At 41.6% G+C, this 10,424-nt stretch overlaps 1 protein-coding gene across 1 annotated transcript in view; it reads left to right on the top strand.

Moving 5' to 3' along the window:
* Positions 1–9,324: 9,324 nt before the first annotated feature.
* The window catches only part of LOC6563701, a 57,356-nt gene continuing 56,256 nt past the window's right edge, over positions 9,325–10,424 (top strand). Inside the window, exon 1 of the mRNA XM_001989549.3 lies at positions 9,325–10,025. The gene's annotated coding sequence lies outside the window, so the exon portion shown is untranslated. The remainder of the gene's footprint in view (positions 10,026–10,424) is intronic.

Genomic DNA, 10,424 nt, shown 5'->3' with positions numbered 1-10,424 from the left:
CACTTAAAAGGAAGTTTTTGTTACCAACGCACAGACATTGCAGACATATAGACGAATACAGAGACGAAGACGGAGACGGAGACGGAGACAGAGACTGTTACAAATACAGAGACAGAGTGGGAGATAGAGAACGAGTTGTTGCTCGTTTGGGCCAAGTCCATTAAGATGCTTCAATTATTAATTAGTCTTAAAAGCAATGGCAATGCCATTGCCTTTATTTTTTTGCACTTCTGTTTTAATCGCAAACGAGCGTATGCATTTAATTATAAGTCACAGGGACCGAAACTTGAATGAAATCCCAAATTTCGAATTGCTTGACCCGCATAAAAGGGCTACATAAGTGTATTTATTTATATATATAAATATATTTTTTTCCTTCTTATATGTATATATACTATGTATGCACATTAAGCTTATGTCGCCCCAAAACAGTAATAAATAAAATTTTGGGGGAGTGGGCGCTGCACTCGGCTATTGATTGTGAAAAAATCCAATGGCTGGCCAATTGGCTTTTGTCACCTGACAGTTCAAACTTTTGCCAAACACACATGCCCGAAATCATATTCACGCACAACAAACACAAATCTTGCAAGCACACACACACACACGCACACATACACACACAGGCAAACACATGGAGTCTGGATTTGCCGGCAAAGTGAGCCTTCAACGGCACAATTTCGTAATTTTTATGGCAAAAGTTCTCTAATCAAATTTAATGAATTGTGAAAAAGGCAACAAATAAGTAGAGGACAACTTTGTTGCAAAGTTTGTCCTGGCTGATTTTTCTTATGAGTAGACGTCACTTGAACTGCCTTGGCTCCTTGGCATCGACATCCTTAGAATTTCGAGGAGTTGGCTTCGATTTACCAGCGTTGCGCTGCTTTGTAAATTGGCGGATGTGATTTTTGTGGGTTGGCATTATTAAATGCGGCATAAAATCCGTGGCCCACGTTGAAGTCTAACAAATGCGCACAGTTAGCAGGCTGCCAAGGAATTGTTGTGCTTCTATACATATATATGGATATATAATATATATATATATGTATAGTATATAGAAGCATTTTCAGCGTATTGACTATGGTTGTGCTTTCTCAGTCATATTGTGTGGCTTGCTGTTGGCCCATTGTTGTGCGCCCTTTGAAGAGAGCGACCCGTCATTGTTGGCCCTTCGAGCACTTTACTGGGCAAACTTTGTCAATGTAACGGAAAACAGCGTTTAAGTAAATTTTTCATATGATATTCGCTGTAAACTGAATGTAAGCAGGGTGCAGACGAGCTTCAAACTATCTGGAATAGACAATATAATGAAGCAAAAATATGTATCCATTGCTTCCGTTATGCATAAGTTCAAGTTCATTGCATTCAAGAAAGTGTATAAATTTCAAATATCGCTGCAGCAGGCACCCTGTATAAGCCTGTATACGCGTGTGGATGCTGTCGTCTGCCCTTATAATAAGCAAAACATAAATTTTTATATTTTATTAATGTGATTTGAACGCGTCGAGTTTGCCAGTTGCCATATGGAAGTATTAATCAAACAGGCGAGCAGCACAAAAAAATCTAACATACATTTCAGCGCTTGCTGCATCTACAAAATTTAGGCGATTTTTCATATTGTTTTCAGCGCTCCTCCCCTGTGCGTCTCTCTGTTGGCCATGGCAAAGTTTACTCTCAAAGCGAACGAAAATAATTTACGCATTGCCCAAAAATATTCGACAACGTTCTTGCCATTTGTGTGGGTGTAGGTATGTATGTGAGCCTGTGTGCGTGAGCTTGGGGCATCATTATGATTACTCATACGCAGCGTTTGCAACAATCATGCGCCGCGTTATTAGCTGTGTCAGCACCACAAAAGTAATGACAATGAGAATATGCGACGAGTATTTATATTATTCGTATGTTTGCCTCGCTATGCCTTTTGTATGTGTGTGTGAGTGTGTGTGTGTGGGACCGTAACTGTATGTGTGTTTGCTGACAAACTGCCAAATGAGTGCTTGTAACGAATGGCATTGGCGGTAGTTTCCAGCGGGCCCAAGTCCTTGTAGACTGCTTTAAGCCGGCTTCGTAGTTTCCATCATCTGTTTGCACGCTTTGCTCAACTGAAATGTTGAGATTTATGTCTTGACATGATCTTTTGTGCTAGCAGCTAAGAAAATATTTTATGAAATAATATACTCTCTCCCACACACATTCGAATTTTTTGGGCGTTAAGTGCTTTGTGCTGAGTCATCGTTTTGGTATTTGCAGCATAATTAGCTTGCTGAGTGCGTCATGAGTCGAGTCGAGTCGAGTCGAGTGGAGTTGATTTTAGTTGGCAAAAAGTCTCTGCTCGGTTGCTGTCTGTGTCTCCGGCTCAGTCTAAAGGCCCAACCCAACACCAAACACCCGGATGAGTGCTCGACATACGTATACATTCAGTCAAATTGAAGCTCTTCTAATGCGTGTATGTGAATTCTCGCTGTCAGCCAATTTTGAAGCACGTTTGATGAGTTCGTGCTTTTGCATTCGCACGCTTAAAGCCGGGCTAATTATAGCAGAAAATGCCTGAAATGGTCGTGTGCCGGCTGACCCAGCTTGGATCCCATTCAAAACAACCACATCAAAGTATGCGCGTCCCTTTTCTTTGGCTTTTCTGTTTTTAGTTTATTTTTTGTATTTCTTTGCTAATGCTTTGCTGACTGGCAATTTTTGGACGGGCCAAGCAGCTCAATTTTTATCGCAATATAAATGTTGCGCTCATAACTTTGTTTTTTTTTTTTCGTCGGCAAATTGAGTTCATTGCACTTGTGAGCCAAACAGCCAGTCAGCCAGTCAGGCAGTCCGACAGTCAGGCAATCAGGCAGTGAGGCACTCAGACAGCCGGCGGCATGCAGCAGCATCAGCGGGTACGCGGCGTATGCGCAATATTCGCTGGTTGTGCAGCATTTCTTTGGCACTTGGTTGGATTCACTGTTGGCCGGATGGCCAACGCAGTCAGCTGAACTTTGACAGTGCTGGGATGTAATTTATGACTTCTTTTACAACACCCACGCGCACACACACACACACACCCACACACACACAGGACACACACACATGCATAGAGCAATACAGCACATCGATAGATGGCGCCACTCGCGAGCTAGAGAGTTGAAATATTTATGGAGTTTCTTTTGGTTACATTTTTGTGGATTGTACTCTGATGTGGTTTTATCCAAACACCACGCCCACAACCACGCTCACGCCCCAACAAGCATGTCCGCTGGTGGCTGACTGGCTCGCTTAGTCAACAGTTGACTTTGCTTTTGTTTATGACATGTCCCCACATTCATTTTAATTAATTCCTGCTAGAGTTTTGCGCCCCTGGCAATGACGTCGCAATGCAAACAATAAAGAAAAAACGAGCACAAAGAACCGACAGGACAACGTCAAGTGCCTGGTCTCGAACTCAGACAGCGAAGCGAACTTGGACATCGACACGGACACAGATATGGGCATTGGTGAGTGTTGGTCTTATGTAAAAATCACGGAGGCGTTTATGCTGGCCAACTATTTTTATTTTCATTTTTATGCTCATTCTTGAAGCTGCCTTACAAGTTGCCAGCCATCGCTGAGATGTCCTCGTCGTGCCATGCAATGCGATGCGGCGGATATGCGGGACATGGATGACACTGTTGGCGTAGTTTATGGAGCCATTTATGACGATTCAACATTTTTATTTCAACCGCACTGCACACAGTGGAGCAGAGGCAGCCACAACTTAAATTTACTGCCTGCAAAAGCCCTTGTGCCGGTGTGGGCAAATAAAAACAAAAGACCACAAGGCAATCTTTGGGGGAAAACAATGCCAAAACGGCGGAAAATGTAGATGGAAAGCAGCCATAGATAAAGCTTAGTTGTGCACAGCGTATCGAGTTTCTATTATCTCTGAAAAACGTCGCGACGTCTAGGAGTCCAAAAAGTTTTCACGCAATGGGTGGAGTGGAGTTACTTAAAAAAATACAGAAGAAAAAAAACTTTAAATAAACATAGCTGCGCACAAAAACTTAGAGCAAAAGCGCCAGCAGCAGCAGCGGGAATAGAAGCTGGGTGGAGGAGCAGCAACATCTGAAGTAGCAGCCAAGCAGCCAAGTCATAGTCTGCTGGAGCACAATCGCGTAATGAAGAGCGCGTCATTATCCTAAAGATACATAAACAATACAACAGTAGCAACAATGGGAGACAGACTACCGGTGACTTTGGCTTGCTTTGGCTCTTGCTTTGGCAACTATGCTCAGCTTAGGCCGAGCAAGCAGCCAACAATAACTACAACAACAATAAGAAGCGGTTACAAAGCAAGCGAGTGAAAATATGTTGGCATTGTTTTTGTCATTGTGTTTTCCTTTTCCTTTCATTGCCCTCCCTTTCCCTGGCTTGCGTTTAATTACCAAACAACGGCAGTTGAGCTGGCCTAGAGCATGCTGCCAACGAAAGTTTGACAGGTGAAAAGAGAGCAACATGAAACGAAAAATTGGCCTAAACAATTAAAAGATAACCATAAAATTGGGATGGCCTGCAGGCAAGCTGGCTAGAATGTGTGAAATGTGGAGTATTCCAGATTTGATTGTCAGCCCTGAAGCATTTGACAAGTATTCGATTGTGTAAAGTCATTCTGATGACTTTATTGTTTCGGATTGCACATCAATTCAGAATCTATTTACAAAAATTCCTATAAAATACATGTGAAAATTAACTTATCTCAATATATATATTAAAGTTTACTCAAAGAGATCCGCCTAACTTAAATTGGAAACTTGCGCTAGTATTACATATAGAAATCAATTTTATATACAGTATAATTTATAGTTTTTTCTTATTGGTAATTATACGTCAATACACAAAAATTAATTGGTTGCTATTGTTTTCATTAGTTATCAAATTGTATACGAGCCTAGTATATTACTTAAAAATAGTTGCTGAATGTGTACAAAGCAAAAATGCCCCTTTTGTTATTACTAAAATGAATATTGCTTAAATAAATAAAACGTAATCGAAAAATTTCAATAAATGTAATTTCTTGGTATTGCAGATTTTATTTTTATTTTTGAAATACGCATAAATATCAGGCATTTGAAATGATTTTTGATTAAATGTTGATAGCTAGTGGCACAAAGCAGCAACCAAAGGAACTTTAATAGTCCTGCTGTTTGGCATTATTCAGAATTCCTGGATTGTTTCAAGCAATTGTGGTTGCAGTTTTGAAAATTTAAATTCGGTTGATCAAAAAATAAAAATCCAGTGAGTGAGGAAAACTGTCTTGCGGTTCGTGTGCAGAGGCACCTCACATTTGCCTGAGGATGTGGGGCAGCCACAAGTGTTCATTTGTGTTAAGCTTGCAAAATTGTTTTGCTTATTATTTCGTTGTGCACGTTGCACATGGGGTATGAGTGATGCTCATATGAAAATTATGCAAAATGCATATTAAAAAACATATATATATATACGAAATTCAGAAAAAGGCTAAAGCTCGCTCGTATGCATTCTCTCTTTCTATTTTAGTCTCGCTCCATCTCGCTCACTCCCATTTGGTGTACTAAAAATGTGAGCCAAGAGCTTCTTATGGATTAAGTATGCCAGCAATTTTGGCCACACTGCAGCAGGTAAAAAAATATTTAATAAATTTTACTAGTAAACAAGAGGTAGAGGCAAACCTTGTACCATAAAAAAAATCAGCTTAAGCGCACTTTTTTACATTGTTGCCAGAAGGAAGAGGAGTATATTTGCCATTTGAATTCTCTGTATTTAATAAGTGACTCCGGATTTTGCAACAAATAGTGTTTCGTGAGACCAATATTTTATAATTGTATTAACACATACACATTTTGTCATACAAATATATCTATACATATATATCTATATGGCATTCCAATGCTCTCCTTCAAATGCATTAAAACAAAGAAAACCACAGAATGTTTTTCTCGTATTTTTATTTCTCGATTTGCGTTCTGTAGCACTCTATTGGCAACACTTGTATTTGGTCACGTTAGCAATTTAATTTTTGATTTTATTTTGGAACCAACAAAATGATATTGATTGGCCTGAACAAATAAGTGGATACAAAACTTTTCTTTGATTTATTGCACTTTCAAGTTGGAAAATATCAGGTTCACAACCATGGAAATATATATGTATTTTATTTATTTATTCATATTAACTGTATACATTTAAGTGCAAATAATATTACAATTAATAGATTTTCAGCTTATGCTCATATTCTAAAAGTGTACACAAATTTCAGTGACTTCTCAATTGCTCGACTGATCAAAGCAAAAACGTTTGTAAGACTTCCGAGAGCCAGGCTCAACCAAATTAAAATGAGTACATTAATCTATGAATGAATGAATGAATTTCTCTGTAAGTATGATAATTTCGCTCGTTATTTGTTTTTCTCAGAACAGAGTATTTGTTAGTCTGACACTGCTCGCTGCAAACTTTGAATATTTTAATTTTTTGGTTGCAAGGCGCTTGTTTGTGGCTGTAACAGCAGCCAGAGGCACGCCAAATGTTAGTTTGTTGTTGCCAACGCAACTGCAGCAAATCTGTTGCAAGCAATTCGACCCATGGCCGGCCTGAGGGGCGTGACAAGGCGTGTACGCCGGGCATGTCAATAAAATTAAAGTGCGTCGACTGTGAAATGTTGATGGTGATGGCGTTGGTGTTTCTCTGTGTTGGTGTTAGTGACGGTGACTGTGACGGTGACGGTGACTGGTAACGGATGTTTGCACTTTATACATGGCACATTTGGCTTTAATGCGGCATAATCACAAAACAATTTCATTTGTCACACTTATACTCGCACTCGCACTCGCACTCACAGAGCCGCAAACGTCATTGTCATTGTCATTGTCATTGTCTTTTGTCTTTTGTCTGTTTGGTGTTGGCTTTTGAGTGTTGGCTTTTCTGCGAATGTCAACAGTTTTGCTGGCTGCACGCACCCAACATGCCCAAATCGCATTTGAGGAGACATCCAAGCAACCAACTCACCCCTGCCAAAGTATGTGTGTGTTTGTGTGTGTGTGTGTGTGTTTCGGGTCACTTAAGTTTTATGTGGCGCAACGCGTTACCAAATTGCGTTCAAATTGCGCACAGAGATAACAGTTTTTCATTACGGCACATAAAAGTGTTCGGCTCTTGGCCCTGTTTGTTGTTGTCCTGGCAAATTGCTATGCCAACACGTGCTTCACTTTGCAGCTCATGTCGGTGCGACAGGCAGCAACAGGCATCCCCACCTCTTGTCCAGCTTGTGGCAGTAAAATTGCTTTCACCAAACATACCACCCCATCCCCTCTTACTAACATTGAACATATCCATTCCGCTGACTGGGCTCAGTTTCCATTCGTCAGCAGGCGCAGCACTTAAGCGCCTTTAACTAGTTATAAGTTGGCTTATTTAAGCAATGGCGGCAGCTGTCATCAGACAAGTTAATTTTTCAACTGCCTAAACGGCCGGAAGTGACTTCGACTCATTTGAATATGTCGCATATGATATACAAAAAAAAAGAGAGATGAATAAAAATCGCCACAATCTCCATTTCTTTGTCATGAGATTGATTGGCGCTCCTTGAGGCTGTGTGCTTGTGTGTGTGTGAGTGTAAGTTGTGTCGTTGTCTGCTTTGCAATTTACCAGGCCAAAGTTCTGGCTGGCATTGTGAAGCATGCTGCTAGGCGCTGACAATGAGCAACTTTTGTGCTTATCATGCGTGCAAGTTTCGCCCGACGTTTTAATTGAAAAATACTTAGCGAACTCTGGCTCTTGTGTCCTTGTTTTCCTAGTTGTCGTTGTCATAGTCACACTCGCTATCTCAGTCGATGTCGCCGTTGCCGTTGGCGTCGCCTCCAAAGTCTGCCTCAAGTTCAAGAGAGTGTCAAATGGCAAACACTTCCACTGGAGTTTGGGATGTATGCTTAACTCAGCTCAGCTTAACATCTTCAGCCACAGCCGCATGAGTGCATATTGAAGCAGAAGCAAAAACAGCAGAAGCAGAAGCCGGCAGTGTGACAGGTGCGAAATGCACACGTGTGTCATGGCAATGCCTGTGCACTGACTGGGCTTGCTGCTAGTAAATAAACAAAACTCGATTTTAATTGCTGGCTTAAGCAGCTCCGACGACTGCATAGTGACGCATATGGACCGTAGACCGTAGACCGTAGTCGAAGGAGTCGTCGGGCGGCACCCCACCAGAAAGTGTCCTAGTAACCTAAAACGCGAACAGGCTGCTTCACTAAATTGCTCTCTTAATGCCGATGATTCCTTTCTCTCTCTCTCTCTCTCTTTCTCTCTGTCTTTTTCTCTCATTTGGTGCTTTGGGTCGCGCTCTCTTTTATTTTGCTCTTAAATTGCGATTGAGGGTGCTGTCGTTCGGTATTTTTAATTTAGCCAGGATTATGGCAAGCTTTTAATTTACAAAACTTGAACTACGCACAAGTTCAGAAGTGTTTGTGTGTTGTGTTTAGCTAACGTGTTTTCAGGTCGGGCTGACTCGAGCGTTGAACGTTGAACGTTGGCCGTGGCAACACGCATCACGTCCAGTTCATGGCTGGTTGCACGTTCCACTCTTTCTTATTATGCGCTCGTAAAAAGTAACGGCTGACCGACGCTACCCCGTCTGAGCGGCCAAAATTATTTCCATTAACTTGAGCAATGCATGCATATATATTCAGCTGCATATATATATATATATATATATATATATATATTTATATATATATATATATATGTATTCTCTTCGCTGTTTTTCACTATAATAAAGACGGCAACAAATTGCCGAGTGGCGTTTCTTGCGTATTCTGCGTTTCTTGCTGTTAATCCTTTGGCGTAGCGCTAACATTGTGACACGCACGTGTCGGCAAAAAGTGTCGCATACATTTTTAAGTGATTAAAAAAAGTGTCACCCACCCAAAACTCACTCACACACACTCGTTCACATATACATACAAGCGCGGGTGGAGTGGGAAGGACAATAAGCGAAAACATTTAAATGCTCGCAACGTGCAAAATATAAATTGTTGTCAAGCTGAGAGGACGAAAACCAATTGCAAGTCAAAAGCCACAACTAGCCGCTTATCAGCAGCATGTTGGGACGTTTGGCATTGGCACACACACCGCACACAGCATCCACACATTCCACTCGGCAATCGTTTCGTTTTGTTTCCAACTCGTTTCGTTTCGTTTCGCGCGATGTGTTCGGCCCCGTAAGATGATGGTTCGTTTATGACGCTTTCGGCAACGCTTCGTTTGTGGGCTCGTTCGTTCGATTGCATCAATCAGTTTGAAAATGTTCCTCGTGCGGTTCGGTTGACTATTGTGTCGGCATCTCATCACGTCCGTATCTCGTTCGTTCCTCAGGGAACACAGGCAATTTTCAAAAGTAAACAACAACAATTGAAATTATGCAAAAATTAAGAAACATTCCACTAAGCAAACAGATTTGAGAAATATTTGCTGAGATGATCCGCTAGCTACGCCAACTGAGCATCTCTGCCACAATCTGCAACTATTTCTTCCATTTGTCGGCATCCACAAATACTTTATATAAATACTGTTAGCCGTTAAACTCCCGCTCAAGTTCGTGTATCAATTTGCATTGATGAACTGTGCAGGATGCGCGGCTTGAATGATAAAAATCCAATCGCAATAATCGTCGATATTCAAAGCCCCTAAAGCAAAGCAAAGCACAGCAAAACAGCAAAGCAGCGAGACCACAACTGCCAATAGACTCAGACAACTCTCGACCTTTGAAGTCTCTCTCAGCTTCAGGACTCGAGTCTGTACCGTGCCTGTGACTGCCTGTGTGTGTGCGTGTGCCTGTGTTTGTGTAAAAGTGTGAAAAAGCGAAAAATAAATATTAAAAGCGAAACGTGCATGGATTAGAAATCATAAGCAGCAGCAAAAAACAATAACAATAACAACAACAGTAGCAGCAGGAGCAGGAGCAGCGCCGGCAGCAGGAGCAAGAGCAGCTTGAGCATCAACAGCGCCAACTTATTGAAACAGTTTGGAAACAGGTTGGTATTGGGTGGCAAAGTTGTAGTAGTTGTTGTTGTTGTTGGTGCTGCTTCCAACTTACGTTGCTGGTTCGGTTCGATGAGCTCTTTGGTTGGTTGCCATTGCCACGATTGATATTGCTTTTCAGCCAAGTTTTCACCACATCACACCACAACCCGCTTGAGCCACTCTGAGTGACCCCTTTTCCATTAGACGGACGACGCGCTCTGACGCATAACTTAAGCAAAATGTTCATTTGCATTTGCCACACCTTTGCTTTCATCTGCTATCACAAATAGATGCAGACAAAGAGGGAGACAGCTGATAGTATGTTGTAGCGCAATGAGTAACGCACACCAGTCCACATCCACCACCCATGTGCAGCAGCAATCAGTTGATGCAGCCAGTGGCAGGCAGCG

The sequence above is a fragment of the Drosophila grimshawi genome, unplaced genomic scaffold, assembly GCF_018153295.1.
Source record: "Drosophila grimshawi isolate 15287-2541.00 unplaced genomic scaffold, ASM1815329v1 contig_311, whole genome shotgun sequence".
Classification (NCBI taxonomy): Eukaryota; Metazoa; Arthropoda; class Insecta; order Diptera; family Drosophilidae; genus Drosophila; species Drosophila grimshawi.
This window is presented reverse-complemented; position numbering and strand designations above follow the sequence as displayed.